The following is a 23,350-nucleotide window of genomic DNA, read 5'->3' as shown; positions in this document are numbered from 1 at the left end:
TGACAAGTTGATGGATGAGGTAAGAACGAAAATCATCCGGATAAGGAAAGGGGGGAAGAAATCTAATGGAAGCAGTAGTTTTGTTCAAGACCAAATATACAATTAAGACATATTCCCAACCTCCAGGGGTTTGATTCATCTCATTTGGGACCATGGAGTATCACGATCTGCTCCTGGCCATGAGGTGAATTCATTCTCTCTAATACAGGGACTGGGGACACGAGTTTAGGAAAAGCGTTGAGTGTGTGGGAGCCTGGGCCAGCGGTCATGGTATGTATACAAATGGGAAACTCAGAAGCTTCCAAACTGATCTGGTCCTCAGGGCACTATACTGTAAATATACAAAGTGTTCAATACTCTTGCCCTAGGAAACAGAATCCATAATTTTGGCAAGGCTAAGAATCCTAAACCATCTTAGCAAATGTGTCATAATTAAATGGGAATAGTTTCAAGCAGGAGGAGTCCGTTAAGACAAATGTGGATTTCTTAATGTTGATCTTAAAAGAGATAATTGAAGAAAAATACACTCAGTGGGTTCAACAAGTGATCTTTAGTGTGATTTTTATTTTTTAGCAATGTTCACGAAACAACGTGTGACTTCGAATTCTGAGCTGTGCAAAATACATAGGGAGGTCTGATCATGTAGTACTGTGCTGAAATGAGGCCGTCAGTAATTCATTTCCCAGGTCTGCTTTAAATGGTTCCCAGGATTGAATGGCCACACTGTTCCTGGGCTATAAAGACTGTTGCATTAGGAAGAAAGGAAAATGAAGCACACACACACACACGTACACTGTCGCCACTGCCACTACTGCCAACTTCCCAACTCCACTAGCACTACAAAACCCCTATAGAAAGAAGATTTTGTGGCTGTTTCGTTGCCTATAAACAATACAAAAAGAACTTATTTATTGAAAGAAATAGATACTTTTGGAGTTTGTAGGCAATCTCACGGGCAAGCCATGTCCTTTGGGAGGAGGTTATCAGAACTGTCCACTAACAGTCATATGTTTAACTTCCCCGACATGGGAAAGCAAAATGAAAATTCAAGTCACCCTGTAGTCATGCTGGGAGAAGTGCGGCACAGTCAGGATACAGGCATTAAAGGAGAAATAAGTTTGGGGTGGGTTGGTTGATTTTGTTTGGGGTGGGGTGCATATGGAAGAGATGAGAAATAAAATGGCACTATTTCTAGGAAGAGACATGACTAAGTTAAGTAATGGGAGAGGAAGGAGGAAACATACTCAGTTTGCACGGTTGATTTCTGCTCAGCCTGGACAAGTTGAAGGCTAAGTTGTAAATTGGCTGAGCAGGTTCACGTGTAAAAGGAGCTGCCCTTTTCATTTTACTGAAACAAGTGAGTGAGGCTTTGAAACTCATGTGTGCCTGTGGAGTAAACCATCTAATAGTTCTTAAATAACCTCCGTGGTTGTGATGGAATGCTGGGTCTGAGATATAATCAAAAGGATCACTGGAGAAAAAGACTAGGAATCCTAACTGTGACACGTGACGCTGGGACACACTTGGAAGAGTAGGAAAAATCAGATGCAGCGTAAATGGTGTGTGTATGGAAACCATGCTGGGTGCTGCTCCGTCATGGTGCCCATCGGTCTAAGGTGGACAAGCTGAGCTGGTCAGGGGGTCCGGGGGGTGGGGGTGGAGGCAGAGGGATGCCCTGAACACCTTGGGGAGGCTAAAGGGAGAGGTGATGGTCCGAGGTCCTCATCCTGATGATACGCTGCCTGGCCCCGGTTCACGTCCCAAATCACCCCTGCAAGGGGCCCATGTCAGCCCCCATCTCCCCTTCTTCCTCCTTCTCCTCCTCTTCCAGCTTAAGGGCCTTCGCTGGCCTCTCCTCCCCGTCAGTTGTTTCCACGGGGTCCTGAAGCCAGTGCCGCTTCATGTGGGCATTGGAACTACAGATCTTATCAAACACCCTGCAGAGTCAGCAGAGGACACGGGTCAGAGCAGGGGGAAGGTGGGCTGAGGGCCACGGGGACAGAGGGCAGGCTGTGCGGGTGCATCTGGGGACAGGGCTGGTGCCCACCTCTCACACTCCCCACAGGGAAAAGCGCCTTGGCCCTGGACGCGCCCCGGAGGCTCAGGGGTCCGCTTGGGAGCAGCACTTGGGCTGGCGGTGATGACGGGTTCTCCCCTGCAACTCTCCGTCTCTGTCTTCAACTCAGGGGTTGGATGGTGGTTGGGTCTCTTCTTAGGGCTGCAAGTGGCCTGCAGAAGGGGCAGAAATGACATCAGGGTGCTGACATTCCACCCTTCTGAGGGTGATGCTTTCCTCTGTAGGGGCCCCTTCCCCACCCCGACCTGGGTGGTCAGTAGCTCTTCAGACCAGCACTGAACTCCAGTGAGACCCCCTTGCCCCAGAATCCCCTACCTTTGCTTCTGTTGGGTCTGCCTTGGCCAGCTTTCTTTTGACCCTCTTTTTCAGTCCTGGGGCCCGAGAAGAGGTAGTAAACCTGACCCTCTTTTTCCAGGTGTAGTAATATTCTACACACTGGGCCACGGTCTTTGTCTGGACCTGGTGAAAGAAAACAGCAGCGGGCTTTGGGCACTGCCTCACAAGCCCCCTCGCCATGGGGCTAGGCACTTTCTGAAAGCTCTCTTGGAATGTCTCTCCCCTTGGGCTTGGCACGCCCCTGGGCTACAAGGAGCACAGAAGCACAGAGTCCTGCTGGTGATGAGGGGCTCAGGGTAAAGCTGCATTACCCAGCACTGTCCAAGCTCTGCACACTCTCTGAGCCCCAAGTCAATCACGGGAGGCCTTCCCTACGGGAAGGCGTACACGAGGGCTCCCTACACAGGTGCTCACTGTGACGTCAGGCCTAATGGCTATGCATTTACCACCTGGGACTCCCTGCAGCAGGATGCCCTCATCAGCAGGTACCACAAAGCCTTTGCAACAGCCAGGCAGAGCCCTGCAGTGCAGAGGTAGGCGGCCCATGAGAGGAGGAGGGGGTTTTGAGGGCACAGTCGGATACTTGGGCATTCAGACTCCAACATGTGCTCTCCCCCCACTAAGAATGGACCCCATTAATAATAACTTCTGTAAAAACAAAGCAGAACAGGAAAGTTTAATTGCTCTAGGAAGGCTATTTCTCAGGAAAATTAAATTGGCCATTTAAGATGTGGGGCTCACTTCAGAAAATACTTTCTCCATATGAAATTTTTTCAGCTCTGTATATCTTCAAAGACTAGGAGCCAGAGTAGTAAATCCTCTGCCTAAGAAATATCACTACGTTAGAAGAAAAAAAAAGAACTTGGACTTCTGCTTCCCAACAAGATGGAGCAGCAGGAGCTACACTGACCTTCCCATTGAAAACAATGAGAAGAAACAGTCAAAATGTCTGAAATGATGTTTGGTGAGATGCTAGGCAAGCCAAGAACAAGTCTTTCTGAGAGACAGAAAATAAGCCCCCACTGTCCCTACACACTACACCTTGAGAGAGTTTCCAGGCCACGGTCTGGGGAGAGGGGTCTGGGCAGAGCCCGGTGGGCTTCCTGAGCTGAGATGGGAGGGAGGGTTCTGGGAGAACAAGGCGGTGAGAGTTCACAGGACAAGGCAGGACAGGGAAGAGAGCTGCTCAGAGGAAACTTCCAGAGATCTGGGGGGCGCTCCCCTCGAGCGTTCAGCAATGTGCTGACCAGCATGTGCATATGAGGTGGCCCAAAACTGGGTAAAGAACCACCTGGAAGAAGTAGATGAAAAGGCACTTTCTTGAAAAAGTTCAGTGTACACCTATCATGTGAGCCACTCATTCCTTTCCTAAGTATTTACCACCCTCCCTGCCACCAACACTACTTGGTCATGTAGAGATTTGAATGTGAATGTTCACAGCAGCTTTATTTATAATTGCAGATACCTGGAAACCACGTAGATGTCCCTCAATAGGTGAATGATTAAACGAACTGTGTTACATCCACACAATGGAATACTCCTCAGCAAGAAAAAGGGTCCACACAGTAACATGGATGGACCTCAAAATAGTGATGCTGAGTGTAAGAAGCCACACAAGGCAGACAAGCAGTGCACATGCTGCAGGATTGATAGAAAACACTGGACAATGCAAACTAACTTATAGTGACAGAAAGAAGATAAGGAGGTGATTAGGGACAGGGGTGGTAGGAAAAAGGGATTTATCACGGGGGCAGGAGGAACCTTTTGGGGGTGATGAATGTGTTTCTTATCTTGATCATGGTGATGGTTTTGCAGGTATAAATATGTCAAAACATCAAATCTTACATTTTGGTTACGTGCAGTTTTGTGTGTATCAAGTTAAAAGAACAAAAAACATCAGCAGATATTAAGTGTAGTATGTTCGCATCCTTTTCTAAATACATGTGTATATGCATATAAGATCCGTATGGGCAAATGCCTGAGGTGCCCAACCAAAGTCAGAGGTCATCATTCAGAAGTAGGATGACGGGGATGGGTGTGGAGGGCTTTGAGCACGTGATGGCATTTCTGTACTGTCTGGAGTTCTTCACATCAGTGGCTTTATAAACTACAAGCAGTTTACAGTGTGAACAGCGTGTCACCCTGATAGGCCCTCCAGCTCTAGCTCAGCTCAGCGGTGTGAGATGAGGCCTTGTCTACACCAGCCCACCCACGAACACCTTACCATCTGGTGTATCAAGGAAAAGTTGTTCTTATGAGCCTGGAATGCCTTATTAAACAGCTCCTTCTCTGTGGGGGTCCAGACGTCTGAACCTATCGGAGAAACAGGAGGGAGAAGGACAGTTTTGCGGCCGCAGCCATGGCTGAAATGCAGCCTGCCCTTTTTAAAGCTGTCATTACCGAGTACCAATTATGTGCCAAGAATTCTGTTTTATCTCATACAATCCTTAGAAAAACCTTAGCAGGTTGGGATCAGTACTATCCCCAGTTTACAGATGCAATAACAAGGCTTCCATTGGTTAACAGACTTGCCAATGGGAGGTAGGGACCCCCAGTTGCCTGACTCCCAGGCTGGGGTGCTCAGCCACTGCATCTGAGCCCGCCTTCACCTCTCCCTGGCCAGGGGATCCCTTTCCTGGCTGGGCACAGACGGTGAGGGAACCACTGGAAGGGGGAAAGGAGGACCCAGCCAGGAGAGACAGGCACCCCCTGAGGTCCCCTGGAGAGGAAAGGCCCTTCTGGAAAGGCAGGAGAAGGAGGACCCCAAGAGCACGCCCAGGGGCACAAGCATAGCCTGCCGCCGAGACCGACTGGCTCCCGGGTACTAGCCGGGCACACCCACCCCCGCAGCCTTGCTCCAGTACCTGCGTAGTGATAGTCAGACAGCGGGTGACTCGGCGGCTTCTGTGGTCCGCTCAGTAAGAGGGTCTCTAGGGCCACCTGGAGCAAGAAGGAAAGCAGGCTACTTTCTGAGGGAGGGAAGGTGAGGTGGAGGCCTGCCTTCATTCTTTCATTCATTTGAAAAGCACTGACAGGCCCCCCTAAAGCCTCCCTCATTCCACGGCTACTCAGCGTGTGGTGGGGCCGTGGACTGGCCATGGCCTGTGAACTGCAGTCGATATGCCAGCTCCGTCACTACGCATACTGCTGAGTGCAGCTGGGGTTTTTCTCAGTAGGGTTTTCTTGATGAAGGAAGCAGTGTGTGGATTTATTCCGGCACCAGCTCCTTCCTTCCTCAAGGACTGGCATTTGTAGGAGCCCTGCCTGTGCCACGCCCCATTGTATTTTATTCATAGCACTAACCACTAACAATTTTTGAAAACAGATTTCCCTTTGACTGTCCTAAAATTAAAATGTAAGCCCCACAGAGAAGGATTTTGTCTCGCTCACCAGTGTAAACCTGATCGGGCCTGGCCGTGGAACCTGCAGGGCCCAGCACAGAATGAAAACGCAGGCCCCTTTTAGAAAATTTGTTAATTTCAAAAATGGTGGAGGCAGAGCATTAGACCGAGTGGGGCCCCAAAGCCAGCCGTGCCCCAGGGCCACGACACTCATGAGGGCCAACAAACATGTGCTGGTTCCTTGGCTGAGCACCTACTCTGCGCCGCCCACTGCCTTGCAACCTGAGGAAAAGTACAGTTGCCAACACTGACTCCTGGGGCCCTAACTCAGGTGACTTGACCTCCCTTTCCACTACTCAGAGTGGGACTTTTTATTTTCTAAATCTATTTCAGGATGGTGAAGCGGGTCCTTGGAGGAAGCAGATATTTTTGTTGCATCAGGGGTTTTCGTACATGGGTTTTTAATTAAAAAGATAAAGCTCCATCAATAAACCAGATCAGTGCAGGACCTGAGTCAGTCTACTCGGTTCCGCTCCCAGTGCCCCTGCTATCTCGGAGGAACCTGGTGCTCTGCTGCTGCTCCGGGTAAATAACTGACTAACTGGGCCCAATCTACACACTTGCCCTACAACTGACAAGGACATCAACCCCAAAGCCACTGGGGAAAAGGATGGGTGGCCTTTCTCAGTTTTCATGAACCGCAAAGCCCGCAGATGGCACGTTACATGCACCAGATCCCCAGCCTCAGCAGGGCAGGGGCTTCCCAGGGACCCACCAATCCAGCCCCTGCCTCTAGCTCACCGGGACGTCACCCTGGGCCTCGTGCAGGCAGTGCAGAGCGAGCTCCAGGTTGGTGCCCCCTGCTGGCATCGTGCTGGAGCAGGCCAAGTTGCAGAGTTCAGTCACTGTTCCCAGCAAACATCACCAGCCAAGCGTGAGAGATGGGAGACACAGGGAATCAGTGAATGCTGGGGAGGAGATGTACCCAAAAGCACAGGGAGGGGCTCCTTGTCCCTGTCTCTCTCACAGCTCCCTGAAAAGCAGGCGAAGGGAAGGACAGGGAGGAAGGGCAGAAACCCTGCTCCTCGCACCTGCTCAGGATGGCCTGGCTGGTTACTGCATGAGGAGAATGGGGGGCGGGAGGAGACATCCTGGTCCCACAGCCTGCTACCCGACCCAGAGATACTGCTTCTTGGTCCAGGTGAGAACTGGGAGGAGGAACTCCTTGGAGATGAAGGAAGGGGGGTACCCTTGGGAATTTGGCCCCCATGTCTCAGCCACCTCTATCCTGTGTTTCTGGATTGCTCGTCATATCATCCCATGGCTTCCAGACGAGAGAAGCTCCATCTTCACCGGTCTCAGCAGGAGGGCGCTCCAGGAGCTCCGGGATCTCGGCCTGAAACTTGCCTCCTATCCTGATGTGTCTGAAATGAGGCCACACACGAGACATACAAGTGACTAAGATGGGAAATAAGATGGAGATGTGTGACATGCCCTGCTCTCAGGCCACAACCCTGCTCTGTGGAAATCTGTCATCTCCCAGATGCATCTGCTGAGTATTCGTCACCCCGGACAGACATGGACAAGTGTTCTAGATACTGTCCAGCTACACTCCCTTCCTCCAATTTTCTTTGTCACCAGGTTTCTCCCTCAGGTACCCCTCGTGGGGTCCAGGACAGGGGAGGTGTATGCTGATGCCTGGCATGCTTCTACATCCATGGCTACATCCCTCTAGTCACATCCCATGGATACTCAAGCCTCACATGTGCCATCACCAGTTCTACCTATATCCCCAGGGTCCTGGGCATTTGTCCCCGTGGGCCCAACTATGGGATGCCAAGAAAGAAGGAACATTGGAGGAACTTCCCACATACACCCAGAGAAATCTACCACTTCTCTCCCAGAGAGGAGCTAACGCCCCTGTGAGGAAGGAGCTCTGGGGGAACACAAGGAGGGTAAGAATATCCCCACTTTGGTAGGACCCCCAGGTTCTAAGTCTGCTCCAACTCACGGTTCAGTGCTGAGCTCCGTGTCATCCTCGAATGCACAGATGCCAGAAGAGTCTTTCACTAGATCTAGAAAACATGCAACAGAAAGCTTCAAGAACACGGACTGGAAGTGATGCAAGGTCCCCTTCTGCCTGCCTTTGTAGAGCAGCTGAAAGCAGGGTTTCCAAGCTTGCAAGGACGGAAGCTCCCTCAGAACACTAACAACAGAACTACCGTTTGATCCAGCAACCCCACTTGTGGGTATTGACCCAAAAGGACTAAAATCGGGCTCTCAACGAGACACCTGCACTCCCATGTTCACTGCAACGTGATTCACAATAGCTAAGATGTGGAAACCACCAAGATGCCCATCGACGTATGAATGGGTAAAGAACATGTGGTTTATACATACAATGGAATCCTATTTAGCCTTGAAAAAAGGAAATTTTGCAATATGCAACAACATGGATGAACCCCTTGAGAACATTAAATGAAATAAGCCAGTCACAGAAGGAGAAATACTGCATGAATACACTTAACATGTAGTATCTAAAGTAGTCAAATCCATATAACCAAAGGGTGGAATGGTGTTGGCCAGGGTTAGGGTCGTGGGAAATGGGGAGTTACTAAGCAAGGAGTGTAAAGTCTCAGTTAAGGAAGATGAATAAACTCTAGAGATCTGCTGTACGTCACTGCCAACAATACTATATTGAACACTTAAAACATCTGTTAGACGGTAGGTCTTAAGTAAACTCTTCTAGCCACAACAAAAATTGTTAAAAAGATCATGTGGAAGAGGACTAGGAATTCTAGAAAGACAAATTGTAAATCAACAATGTAACATGTAAAAATTATTTTTAAAGCAGTTAAAGTCTCTAGAAGTTATCCTAAAGGTATACAGCATTTTAAGAAATACTCATTCAGGACAACTGAGTAAATGTCGGTAAGAATAGTGAGTTTGTGGCATCTGAGCCATGACTTGTTCCCTTACCTACCAACCCCATGCACTGTGTATCAGAAGCTCTACTTGGAGGGCTCTACTCCAGGGAGGTGCAGCCAGGGACACAGGGGGTCCCTCTCCTCCCAGCTCTCATGCCTAAAGAGCTAAAGGAAGGTACAGTGAAAAATGCTCATCAAAGAGAGAATACTATTAAGAGGTAGAAATTGTTTTTTTTTTAGAACCAAATGGAAATCTTGGAGTTAAGAACCATAACCAAAATGTAGATTTGAGCTGGCAGAGGTAACCAGCAGCCAACTTAAAGCGAGATCCCTGGAGATTATGGGTTTTGAAGAACAGAGGGAAAAATTAATGAATGAAGGAAAACGAAGAGCCACAGAATAATGTGGGGCATCAATAAGTGCCACAACACGTGTAATGGGAATACAAGGAGGATTGGAGAAAGGAACAGAAAAATATTTAAAGTATTTAATGGCAGAAAATGCCCAAAATGTGACCAAAAACAATACATACATCTAAGAAACTCTGTCAATTCCAAGTAGCATAAACACAAAGAGCTCTCCATCTGGGCACATCATAGGCAAGCCAAAGATAAAGATCTTGAAGGCAAAAAGAGAAAAATAACGTGATATACACGTACACTCCAGTAAGATTAACAGCTGACTTCTCATCGGACATGATACCAGTTGGAAGGCAGTGGGGACAACATGTTCTCATTGCTGGAAGTAAAAACTCAAAGAAGAATCTTATATCCAGCAAATTACCTTTCACAAATGAAGGTGAAAACAGACATCCTTAGGTAAATAAAAACTGAGGAAACTTGTTGCTAGCAGACATGTCTTACAAGGAACATTAAAGTGAGAGAATTATTCAGCCATGAAAAGATATGAAGTTCTGATATACACAACATGGGTGAAACCCTAAGTTTTCATGCTAACTGGAATAAAACACAAGGAATCACACATTGTATGATTCTCACTTATAGGAAATGTCCAGAAGAGCCAAGCCTACAGGACAGAAAGTAGATTCGTGGTTACCTATGGCTGGGCACAGGGCTCCCTTGGGACATGATGAAAATATCCGAAAATTGATGGTAGCAATGGTGGCACAGCTCTGTGAATATACCAACTACCACCCTATTGTGTATTTTAAGGGGATGAATTGTATGACATGTGAATTACACCTCCACATTGAAAATAAATACTACAGGAAGTTCTTCAGACTGAAAAAGAAAATGACATGAGATAGTAATCTGAATCCAAACAAACAAAAAACACTGGTAAATGTACTTCTATAGGTAATTATAAAAGTCAGTATAATTGCATATTTTTTCTCTTTTCTTAATTGACTTAAAAAGTAATTCCATAAAACACTACTGTTATAGGCCTGTAATTTATAAACATATATATGACAACAACAGCACAACAAAGGGGAGACGCATTGGAGTAAAGAAATAACACTCCATACAGTAACTCAAATCCACAGGAATAAATGAAGAGATGAGAAATGGTAACTAAAAATGTTATATAACAAACTGTATAAAGAATGCTTGCTTTCCTTTATTCTCTCAGTTTTGGTTCCATAATATAAATTCGTATAATGTAAGAATTAATGTATTGCTGGGTTTATACACCCACACACATACATATATAATGTACACATATAAATAATAAAAGCCAAAGGGTTAGGAGAGATTGAGCTCCATAGGAGTAGCATCTCTGTATTTCACTGTAAGTTATTATACATCTGAACAGATTCTGATGACATTAAGATGTAATTTTATGTCATAGACAAACCACTAAGAAAGGATTAAGAAAAACATGAAAAGCTAAAGGAATTAAAATGTTACAATAGAAAATACTTAATACATAAGTAAGCCAGAATAGAGGAACATAAGGAGGAAAAGGCAAGGTACATTCAGAAAAGGAAATGCATAAAGGCAAATGTAAACCTCCCTATATCAATGTAACATTAAATGACACCAGACTGAATAAACCAATCAAAATTCAGAGTTTGTCACATTAGATAAAAAATGTATGATCCAACTAATATTATCTATAGGAAACATGGTTTATTTAAAAAACACAAGCAGTTTGAAAATACAAGGTCAGAAAATACATACCAAGTAAACAACCTTAAAAGAGGCAGAATGGTACTGTTAGGCTAATTAGACTTTAAAACAAAAAACTATAGAGATTATGATAAAATTATTGCAGTGATGATAAATAACATTGTAGTCATATCATGAGAAAAACAATCACTCCATCAGGATGTTATGACAATTATAAGCATATATGCACCTAAAAACAGAGTCCAAAAATACATGAAGCAGAAACTGACACAATTGAGTATGAAATACACAATTCAAAACAATAGTTGGAGATTTCAGTACTTGCAGTAATGGATAGGACAACCACACAGAATGAAACAAGACATAGGAACATTTTTGGTGCGTTCCACCCAACATCAGTAGAATATATTCTTCTCAAGTGCACATGGGAGATTCTTCAGGACAGAACATATTGTAGCTCATAAAACATGTCTCAATAAATTTGAAAGGACCAACTTAATACAAAGCATGTTCTCTGACTGCAGTAGAATTACATTAGAAATCAATAAAAGGAGACAATTTGGAAAATTCACAAATATGTGGAAATAAAACAACACACTCCTCAATAATCAGTGTATTTAAGAAGAAATCATAAGAGAAATTAGGAAATATTTTGAGATTAAGGAAAGAAGAACATAACATACTAAAACTTATGGAATGTGGCTAATGCAATGCTCCAAGGGAACTTATAGCTGTAACTGTCTGTATTAAAAAAGAAGAAAAATCTAAAATCACTATGGTCAGTTGATTTCCACAAAGGTGCCACACCAGCTCAATGGGGGAAAGAATAATCTCTGTAACAAGTGGTACTGCAACAACTGATAATCCCATGCAAAAGAATGAATTTAGACTCCAACCTCACATAATATAGAAAAGGTAAGTTAAAATTGATCCAAGACCTAAATGTAAAAGTTAAGATCATAAAGCTCTTAGAAGAAAAAGAAGTAAAAGTCAGCATAATTGCATATTTCTTCTCTTTTCTTAACTGACTTAAAGTGACTTTTGGTCAGGCAAAACCATAGATACAACACCAAAAGCACAAGTGACAAAAAATAAAAACTCTTGTTTCATAAATGCCATAAATAAAATGAAAATACAAGACATGATACAGGAGAGAATTCCCAAATCATATAGCTAATAAGGGACTTGCATACAGAATATAAAGGGAGCTCTTACAACTCAGTAATACAAAGATAATAACTTGATTTTTAAAAGGGGCAAAGGATCTGAATAGACATTTCTGAGAAAATACACAAATGGACAATGAGCACATGGGAAGATATCAACATCATTAGCCATTGGAGAAATACACATCAAAACCACAATGAGATATCTTATGCCCACTAGGAGAGTTATAATTGAAAAAGGTAAGAATCGTTGATAAGGATGTGGAAAATTGGAACTTGCATGCAATGTGCATGGAAATTTATTCCCATGGCTCAGCCATTTTGGAAAACAGTCTGGCAGTTCCTTCAACTGCTAAACATAGTTACCCTGTGACCCAGAATTCCACTCCTAGGCATAAGCTCAAGAGAAATGAAAACCTCTGTCCAACAAAAACTTGTATGTGAATGTTCATAACAGCATTATTCACAACCATTAAAAGATGGAAACAGCCCAAATACCCATCAGCTATAAATGGATAAAATGTTGTGTATCCACACAACGGAATATTATTCAGCCATAAAAAGGATTGAAGCACTGTATACGCTGTACCATGGATGAACTTTGAGAACATTATGCTAAATGAATAAACTAAATGCCAAATGTCACATACTGTATGATTCCAATTACATGCAATGTCCAGAGTAAGTGCGTCCATGATGATTAGAGATGATTAATGGTTGCCCAGGGCTGGGGAGAAGGGGGCTGTGCGGGGTGTAAGACTGCTAATGGATACAGTGCTGCTTCTGGGGTGATGAAATTGCTCTAAAATTACATAGTGCGATTGATGCACAACTCTGAATTTACTAAAACACATTGTATACTTTAATGGGTGATTCATATGGTATGTGAATTATGTACCAATAAAGCTGCTAACAAAATTTTTCAAAAGGACAGGCAGAAGCGTGGCCAGGCTAAATGGCCTCTATATTCTCCTTCTGCCTGTAAAATTCTCAGCACCTAGAAGGCTGCTGGTTCCACATGGTCCTGGGATACCTCTGAGCAGCCATGGATCACCCAGGCCAGACACAGCTGCAGGTCAGAGAGAACGCCTGGACCAAATGCTACACGTCGAGGTGGATCTAGCCCATCACAGGCCTGCCGTGTGATGGTCAGAGATGACAGGCCCCAGCCTCACTCACCAAGCTTGCTGCTGATGAGTTTGTCAGGACCAGCCTGAGTGGACATGGAACAGACAGTGCTGGAATCCAGCCCAGACCCCCCCCCGGATGGGGCTGAGCACCAGGGGTGGTGTATCGGGAGAGCGCGGGCACAGTCCCTGCAGGGAGTGGTCCACCAGGAGCACTGGAGACCGCAGGCAGCTCTGGTGGCCTTCTTCAGGGCCCAGCCCCCCAGAGGCAGAAGGGGCGGGAGGCAGAAACGATGCCGTGGGCCTGGGGCACTTTCTCCGCTTTCTGGGCTGGCTGGTCTCCTCATCTCTCTCCTCCTGGTCTCCGTCCTGTCCCTGGAGAAGAGAATTCAAAGCCACAGAGGGGTGACTTGGGGCCACATGTGCACAGCTCAGTCTTCAAGGGGGTGCGAGCACCGGCAAGGGCACTGCCCACAGAGCCAGAGGGAAACGTAACACCCAACACCCCTGTCCGAGCCGGGCTCAGCAAGGGAGCCAAGCGCGGCCACCATACCCGAGCCAGACCCCGGATTCTTGGCCTGGATGGACGATGCCGGAAGCTTCCTCATGTGCCCACCCCCACAAGGAGAGGCCCTGATACAAAGGGTTTTGGAGATGTATGAGGCCAGCGTCAAGTTGGTAAAAAGACTGGTGCTTAGAGATGGGGCCGGAGATGCAGTGCAACAGCATGACAAAATGAAAAATCACCGCAGCTCCGTGAGATGGATAAACGGATCTATGAACCCTGTCGCCCTGCCTCGAGGGGGCTTCTCCAGGTGGGACCCTCCAGTACAGGCTGCAATGGCTGATCCCGTGAACTTACATCTCTTACCCACCTCCACACAATCTCCCCTCTTTCTGCCAATCTTACTGCTCCTCATCCCCCAAGTCTCAGCTCTGAACCCCTCCTCCAGGAAGTCCTCCTTGACCTCCTCAGGCAGGGTCTCTGGTGTCCCCTCAGTCCCTCTGCTCCCCCTCCCAGCCCAGCCCAGTCTGAGTCCTCACTGCCTGGCATGGGTACATCTACTCGCATGGACTGGGAGCCCCAGGAGGCCTGGCTGGGGCCATCCCTGTCACCAAGGTGTCCCCAGCACTGCCCCCACAGGGCCGGCCCAGAAGGTGAATGAATGAATGAATGTGCAAGCTAAGCTGTTCTGGAGAGAAGAATTTTTGTGGCGTCTGGTTTGGGCTCTGCCCGTGGCTTCCACTGGCAGGTTGTGCAGGAAGCAGTGGGAAGAAAGTGGACCAACCAGCACCCACCTTGGCTGTGTTCCCTGGGGGCCGGCTCACTGGGCCCAGAGGCATCCCCAGAGGAGCTGTGCTCATGCCATCTGAGGGCTTCCCGGCTCCTGGGGGGCTCTGTGCCTCCACCTCCAGCCTCAGCGCCTGACTCAGAGGCTTGAAAAACTCTGTGCCTGACACCTAAATACAGAGAAGAGATGGCAGCGTAAGAGGAACCGTAGGCAGGCGGCAGAGAGGCTGCTCCAGGCTCAAGCGCTGGCCTGCCCCCCAGAGCAGCACAGCCTGACTCCTGGTCCCTGCCCAGGCTTCCCCAGGAGGACACCTCCATCCTGAGACAATGACACCCAGCCACTCACTCCCTCCCCCAAAGCCTCTGAGTGCCCTGCAAGCACAGAACCTACTGCGCGCACCCCTTCACCTGCTGGTCCCGGTTCCCTCGAGGTGAAAGCCACTGGTCGTTGGGAAAACACATATGGCTGGTCAGCACTTTCTCTGTATAAAACATCTGGCTGCAATTCCTGCAGACATACGTGCTCCTTGGCTCTGCCCAGTCTGCAGGGCCTCCATTTTGCTGGTTACTGTGGAGAGACACGGCAGGAGGGAAGAATGGGAGAAGGGGACTCCACCCTTGTATATTTTGTTTTTTTCTTTTTTTGCTTTCAAGTCTGATCCACTGACAACTCTCGATGAATCCCCAGAAATGGAGACGATACCCCCTTCCTTCGTGGCCTGGTGGGCACCTCTTCAGGGCTGAAGCATCCAGAGCTCACTCGCCCAAGGCCAGAACATAAAAGCCCCCAGAGGACTCCCGAGGGGATGAGCCCCCAGGCCCGGCAGGGAGGGGCTTCTGAACTTACCATCTGCCTGCCATGCTCTCCTCCTTCACTGGATCGGGGAGCCGGTAGGTATTTCCACCCTGAAGATGAAAATACATCTGAGCCAACATATCAAAAATGAGGCAAATGCAAGGACTAAAACTACAAGGTGCTGAGAAGAAAACACAGGTGTGGCTCCATGACCTTGGATTAGGCCATGCTTTCTTGGATGACACAGAAAGAGAACAAACTGGACTTATCAAAACTTAGAACTTCTCTGCATCAAGGGACACCATCAAAAAAGTAAGAACCCACAGAATGGGAGAAAATCATTACACGTTATGCATCTCATAAGGGCCTTGTGTGTACAATACATAAAGAACTCTTACAGCTCAACAAAAGTCAAATAACCCAGTTCAAAAAATGGGCAAAGGATATGAACAGACACCAAACCAAAGAAGACATATGAATGGCCAATAAGCACATGAAAAGATGCTCAGCACCACCAGCTGTTTGAGCCACATGAGTCAGACCATGATGAGGCAGCACCTCACACCCACTAGAATGGCTATGGTAAAAAAAAAAAATTGGACAATAGCAAGTGGAGAAACTGGAGCCCTCGTCCACCGTGGATGGGGATGTGAAAGGGTGCAACTGCTTTGGAAAAGCCTGGCAGCTTCTCAGATGGTTAAACACAGAGCTACCCCATGAACCAATAATCCCACTCCTAGGTCATTCCCAAGAGAAATGAAAATTTATGTCCCCACAAAAACTTGTACAAATGCTCACAGAAGCACTTTTCACGATGGCCAAGAAGTGGGAACAACCCAAATGGCCATCAACCGATGAATAAATAAACAAAATGCGATGTATCCACACAATGGAGTATTACTCAGCCATAAAAAGGAGCGAAGTCCTGGCGTATGCTACAACATGAATGAACTTTGAAAACATTATGCTGAGTGGAAGAAGGCAGACCCAAAAGGCCACAGTGTATGATTTCAACTATATGAATATACTAAAAATAACCAGATGATGTGATTTAAAATGGTCAATTAGATGGCATGTGAATATTAAAGCTATTTTTTTTTTTAACAAAAGGATGTAAGTGTCAGGTGCTAGACCCGAGCACATCACAAAGAGAAGCGGCTGACCGCCTGGGGCCTACGTCCTCATGGCCACCACCTGGGGAGGAACCAGGCTAATGCTGCACAAGTGCTGACACATGTGGGCACCCATGCCCCACAGCCAGAGATGGCATCTCATGCAGGAATACTGAGAGGGAAGGAACTCTCCCTTTATATCCTCTGAAGAATTTGAGAGGCAAACCCAGAAGGAAGAGAAGGGCAAGAGGAAAGCAAGCAGAAACAACTCAGTGAGGAAAGGTGACACGGGGCGTCCCAGCGACTCTGCAAAGCCTTCATCCTGGCGTTTTTGCGGGGGAGGTTGGTGGGGAGGCCACAATCTCTCTGAACCTTCACTTCCCCTCTGTAAAACTAGGTCTGAGGACGCACAGGCACTAAATAAAATGCCTGGATGACTCATAAATTCAGAAACAAGTGGTAAGTGAGACTCTCATCTCACAGTATAAAGTCAGGTACCTGGATCCTGTTGGATATCATCAGGTTGCACTTTGAGTCTTGTGGGCGGTCCACCAAAGGACCTGCTGATGAAAAGGAGGCCATGGCCACCTTGCTGGGAGAGGCCTCACAACACATATTCATTTTCACCTTCTCCTTCTGGAAGTCCGAGAAACGTTTGTCCTGCGGGTTGCCAGGGATGAGCCTGTGACCTCTGTGCCGGGAGCAGGCCGGGCCCTTTGCACCTTTCATGGCCCCCAAGGCCAGGCCATTCTCCATCTGGGTCTGCTTCCCTGGGAGCTGGGCTCCAGCAGGGTGGTCCCCACCTAGCTGGGTCTGCTGTGGGCCCCCTGTGGGGAGGATGTCCCCCAGGTCTAAGGGCCCTTTCGTGGATCTCAGCTGCTTGGCCAGAGAGGGGATGTCTGGGTCCCTGGGGGGTTGCCGTGGTGCAGGGGCCACTTTTGGTCCTCCCTTCATGTCCCATCTATTGCTGCTGGGCAAGGCCTCCCTGGGGTAGGCGGGCACGGTTTTTTTCTTGTGGGGCAGGGATCCCTCTAACTCTGGGTTTGCAGGGCCAGGATGGAAAGAGTCAACTGTGGGTGCCAGTGGTGGGGTCTGGTGTGGCCGTGGCCCCTGCAGTGGCTTCAGCACAGCCTGCTTGCCCTCAGGCACAGCATGCTGGGAGGAGGCCACAGCCACCTGGGGGCCAGAGATGATCCACTGGGACTTGGCGATCATCTGGAACACCTGCATCTGCTCTTGACTCACCAGACACTCCTGAGACTTCAGGAACAGCTGCCCAGAGAGTGGGGTGGCGTCTGACGACAGCCCGCTTGGCTTCAGGGCCTCCTGGAGGCCAGGCTCCTCCACGTGCTGCCATGAGCAGGAGTCGTGGTCAGAATCGCTCTTCTTGGAAGCCCTGGTGTCCCCTTCCTTGCCAGCATATCCAAGGCAGCCTGAGGCCTCCCCAGGTGCCTTCAGGAGTGCGGGGGGGAGGGGCAGTGCATCCTCCAGACTGGGGCCACCAGTGGGCGAGGCCTCCCCCATCAGGGAGGTGCTGCTGGGCCTGGGCCCAGACTCAGAGCTCTCCTGAGGGGACACTGAAGTGGGCTTCTGGATGGCAAACACATCATCCCCTTCGCTCTCGGGGCAGCCTGGCAGGTTCTGGAGCCACTGGAAGTTGTGGTTTGAAGGCTCGGCGCTGGCAGGTGCTGCCTGGCCTTGGAACAGAGGCAGGCTGGCTGGCAGGGTCCCACCCTCCTGCCAGCTCTCCAGGGTGGGCGGTAGCTGGGGCGGCCGCTCCAACTCAGCTGTGTCGGGACCACCATCCTCTGCTACCCTGGAGTGAATGGCTGTGAACCCAGGGGCAGGCTCCTTCCACAGGGGATGACACTCCTTGGGAGCATCAGTGCCCACGGTACCTGGGGCTGCTGGGGTGCAGGGGTAGGGCCCCAGTGAGGGTGGGCAGGGGCAGGCTGTGTTTTTCCCTTCCCCGTCATCTGAGGGCCCGGCCAGGACTGGGCCGGGAGAAGAGATCTCCTGGTGGACCATGCTGCTTACAGTAGAGCGCAGGGGGTCTCGTTTGGGCAAAAGGGAGCCTGGGGACCTGGCTTCTGGAGGCACCAGGGACCGCAGGCCATCTGCAGTAGGCTGGCCGGCCACCTCGTGGGCAGGAGAGGAGTCCCCACAGGCTTCTTCCTCAAGGGGGGCCTCCTTCAAGATGCACAAGCCGTGCTCGACCTCATAGTGCTGGCACAGGGAGCGGTCATCACAGCAGCTCGTGCTGCAGCCCTGCTCCCTGCACGCAAAGGGCTTGGTCTTCTGGTGGGGGAGCATGTGCCTAGTCCTGCAGTCACACACGAGAAGGGAGTCAGAGGGCACTGGGGCTCAGCCTCCCACTGCAGGGTCCCGAGCCTGACTCCCCCTACAGTGCTCTCAAGGGGCAGTGGAGCTCAGAACCACAGTTCAGAACCTGCACTCAGCCCCCAGCTACAGTCAAAGCATCTGGAAGGGGTGCCCCCCTCCCTCACCGTTAAGCAAACCCCTTATCTGGGAGAAAAACCAACAGAAACCAGGCCAGAGTTCCCCAGAATGGGTTCCCAAGGAACACCAGCCCTCCAGAGTGGCTTCCCGAGGACGTGGGCTCCGCTGGCAAGTCGGTCCCGACAGAGCACCATGTGCTTCTTGGAGGTTCAGGGGAGCAAATGTAACAGCCACATAGCAGGTAGATAGATAGAGGGTCATCTGCTTAACCTGCCATGTCTCTGAAACATAGTTGCCCACAGAACTGTTTTTTGAAATAGTTCCTCTTAGTGCCCTCAAGAACCAATTTTGCAGAATACATTTGAGGAAAAGCACATTGGGGAGCATCCTGCCTTTAACAAAGGGGTCTTTCCCCTATCATAGAATTCCTATAAGGAGACAGCTGCCTGAAACCCCCCACAGGAAAAAATATAATTTACAGATGCGCAACCAGAACTTTCTAGAAAACAGCTAAATGTGCCTTCTATAATATAAATGAATACAAATATGCACTATGTTTATGTCATTCTTATATCTACATTAATAACATAAACAGATGAGTAAATCACCCTCCTCATTCCCAACAGCCCTACTCTGGGCAGTCCTAATAATGCAGCAATGGGGCGTGTCTGATAAATGACAGAGCCCTTCCCCAAAGGGCGGCCCTGGCCTCCATCAGAGGAGAGTGGCAGAGACCCAATCTCCAGCTCCCCTGTTAACCTGTCTGTGACATGAGCAAATCGCTGCCTTTCCCTGGTGGGGGGGCTTGGCGAGAGGATGAGTGGGAAGGTGGGTCAGTCAAAGCCCTGTGGGAAGGCCAGGAGCATATAAAATGCAGTGGACTGCCGACTCCCACTTGCCAGTCTCTTGGTTTGAGGAAGTCTGTCTGTCCTTCCTCACTAGCAAGAAAAGCCTATCATTTAAGAGACATTAGGAAAGGAATTCTGCTCCAGACTCCTAATGGGCTTCCTTTTAAAATCAAGAGTTAAAAAAAAAAAATCAGGACTTAAAAAAGACAAACAAGAGTTAATGCTCCATTGCCATGTTCTAGACACAGGTATTTTGGCATCTCTCATGCCCTGTGGAGTCCTGGTACATGTTCCTCATATAAACACAGGCTGGTTCTCCTCAGGCACCTACCACTATCTCCAAATATTTCTCTATAAAGTTAACCCGATTCCCTCCATGACAAAATTGCCTCGGGAGGTCCCATCTGCAAATCAAGGCAGTGATTTTCTCACTGGTGTGACTTTGGGAGCTGGGAAGGGTGACCTGTTCAGGGCAGTGTCAGGCCTGTCCCCAGACATGGAGTCCGTGTCTAAGCACAGGTCACAGGGACCCAACACCGACAGGGGCTCATCTGGGAGGCGATGAGAATGACCGATGAACTCGCCCCCTACCCCCAGGCCCCTGCACAGACGTTGGTGACCAGACTCCTACATACAGTTGGTTGTGGCGCTTAAAGGCCTTGCTGCAGATTCCTCAAACATGTGTCTGTTCCTGGCTGTGTGTCAAGTAGTGCTTGCTCCGGGAGCTGGCACTGCTCAACACCTTCCCGGGAGGCTGCAGTCCAGAAGCGGGCTCTCAGGCGAAGTGGGGTTCCGCTTTCCGTTCCTTGGGCTCCCGGAGGTGGCCCTGTCTCCTTCGTCAGCCTCTCTAGGCACCTGAAGCTTGCCCAGCCTCAGGTCTAAACAAACAGAAGAAGAAAGCCCAGGTTAGAGACACCTGGGGACATGGAAGAGCTGGGCTGAAGCGCTCCCTGCCTCTTAGAACCACAGTAGGCTTGGGAAGGGAGGCCCGAGAACCCTTTCTCCACCTCCAGCACCTTAACTCACAGAGAAAACAAGGCTTAGACCAGAGAGTGGGGAGAGAAAGGACCCTGGTCTGGCCACGCTGCCAGACAGTGTCCAGTCACTGGCCCAACTGTGGTCAGTTGTGGCCTGGAAGGATTCTAAGAACCAGGTTGCCGTGGCTGCAGGGGCCTTATGACATCATAGCTCTCTCAGAAGGGCAAACCGGAAATATGTAATCCAAAACTTACAGAAGCTTAAATCCTTTCTCCCAGCCACTTTTACCTTAGGTTTTTTTTTTTTTTTCATTTTTTCATTTTTTTTTTTACCTTTGGGTTTTTGAAGGAAATAATGTAGACTTATATGAGGAGTTAATTGCAAGGGAATTACTCGCAGCATTGCCTTTCCTGTTAGAAACAGCCTGCTATCTGATCAGAGAGCATGTAGGTGACACTGTTATGGTTTAAATGGTCTAGGATATAAGCATTTAAGATAAAACTGTGGAAAACTATCTGATGACCTGAAAGGATATTCATGCCTTAATACTGAGAAAAGAACAGCCTGTTACAAAACAAAATTATCCTAGTCTTTAAAAAAGAAAAATAAATTTTAATAGAGAACAGAGAGAACAGAATAGACTGATGGGATTATGGGCCAATTTTATTTTCTTCTTCTTCTGTACTGGAATATGTTTCCATGCTTTCTGTGTCCCTTGGTAAAGTGATAAAAGGTATTTTAACAAGTCATGTCACCTGAGGACCAGCGGAAGGGACTGGGGGTGTGCAGGTGGCAGAGGGGAGGTCTTCAAATATCCCGAGGGCCAGCTTGTGCAGGAAGGAGCAGATTGCTTTTGTCTTGCAGAGGAATGGCTATCTGCAGAAGATCCTATCTGGGACAGAGACAGCTTGGGGACCAGGAAGCAAGGGAAACTGACCTCAAATCTCCAGAACCCAAGGCCCTGGGTGCCAGGACTCTGCAGGCTCCCTGCTGGGCTCACAGACACTCAGCAACTGTCTCTGGTATGGATGAATCATGGGAGATTTTTCTACCCCTCAGATTGGTCTTCCAGATGGATCACACTGCCTCATGAGAGGGCAAGTTCAGAAATCACCATTTATCTGGGACTCTGCAGAGGTGGGGCCAAGAATCCAACAGGCCAGGTTGTGGGGAGCGGAGGGGGCTCAACTTTAGGAGCCAGAGTGCTCAGCCTCTGAGCCTGAGACCCAGCAGAGAGACCCAGCAGGAAGGAGCCTGGGCAAGGCTCATGTTCCTCATGCAATTGTAGATTAATGATACCAAAATAAAAAGAAAGTGGAGCAACAGAACCCAAGAATGGACTAACCCCCAGCCCCCAGGTCCTCCCTTTCCCTGCTGCCAGTTCTGCTCGCCCCTATCCCTCCCTGCAGGAACAACTTCGCGGGGGGGTCCCTGCTGACCAGAGGGCGCCTGACCAATTCTGTACCAGAAAAGGAGCGGTGGAGAGAATTACCATTTCCCGTCCACCCCATGCCCTGACCAGCAGTCCAATTACAGACTGCTGGCTGTGCTGTGCTATTTATCACACTGGTGTGCAAATAGGCCCTTATATGCATCCAGGTGGGGATTCTAGTTGAAGACTCCCATTTACCCAACACCCCCCATCACATTGTTGGGGGAGCATTGTGTATATCCTCTGTCCGTGTCCCCGCCGCGACAAAGAATTGAAGGGCAGAGACAGTAGTAAAGCAGAGTAAAAGTTTTATTTAAAGTAAGTTAAAGAGAGAAGTGCAGCAGTCAACCTCAGCAAGGAGAGGCGCCCCGAAAGCTTTGGAGAGAGAAAGCTTAAGATTAAAAGGTTACGCACTTAGCAAGTGCGGGCGACCTCAGAGAGAGGAGAGCCCCGAAACGTTGGGGTTTCCCCCTTTTAGGGATTCTTTAGGAATGTGGCTCGGGGTGCAGACTTGTTAGGCGGTCTTTGAATACTTAGAATTAACACAAGGAAGTTCCTGCTCTGATTTCTCCCCAGAATACTGGTGTCTGGGTCTGGGAGCAGATCAAACAGCTTTCTTCCCAGCCCCCGAGGTGGGATGAGCTGTTCTCTGTCTGCTAAAGAACCCCCACAAGGTCCTGGTTCCCGGGTTGCAGTCACTGGCAGAACTTGTGTTCATCTCGCTGGAAAATGCTTTTCACTTGAACTGTTTTCACTGTGAGGGAGAAGCCGTCTTTCCCAGCGTCAGTGGTCCTCACAACTCTGCAACATTGTATCTAGAACTGTCTGAAACATAGAGATAGGCAGGATGCAGCCCTTAACGGAAAAAGGAGGAAAAGCTAGTGAACAAGGCATCTGCCAGCAGGGGGCGGGGCTGGCTGACCCCGCCCAGCTCAAGGTCTCAGCCTCACCTGCCCGCGGTCATGCGCAGTCCGGCCCCGCGCACGCCCCGCCCCCAGGTCGCCCGCCTCATCCTGCCGCGCGCGCAGGTACCCGCAGACCCGGAAGCGCCCAGCGCGAGGCGGCGGAGGCCCCGAAAAGCGTGAGTCCCGCCGCCCGCCATCCCCCACACCCGGTCCGGGTCCCTCCGGCCTGTTCCCCGCCCACCACCGTGGTACCTCCGACGTCGCTGCGGGCGCCCGCGCGCACGCCTCGCGGTTCACACGCCCCTTGAGGCCAGGCCCCGCCCCTGGCCTCGCTTCGACGCGCCTTTCCTGTCGTTTTCCTGCCTGAAGCCCTTCCCTGGCGTCTCGGGCCTTCCGCGCCGGGTGACCCTCCGACACCTGCTGTGTGGCCCCCCGATGCGCGGCGCCGGCCGCCCAGCTCCAGG

General features: G+C 49.2%; 1 pseudogene; it reads right to left on the bottom strand.

Annotated features, from left to right (window-relative positions):
* The window catches only part of LOC130678903 (zinc finger protein 541-like), a 48,843-nt pseudogene extending 26,144 nt beyond the window's left edge, over positions 1-22,699 (bottom strand).
* Positions 22,700-23,350: the final 651 nt, after the last annotated feature.

Source organism: Manis pentadactyla, chromosome 15, assembly GCF_030020395.1.
Source record: "Manis pentadactyla isolate mManPen7 chromosome 15, mManPen7.hap1, whole genome shotgun sequence".
In the NCBI taxonomy this organism is placed as follows: Eukaryota; Metazoa; Chordata; class Mammalia; order Pholidota; family Manidae; genus Manis; species Manis pentadactyla.
The sequence above is the reverse complement of the archived record's forward strand: the minus strand, read 5'-3'. Positions and strand labels throughout refer to the sequence as shown.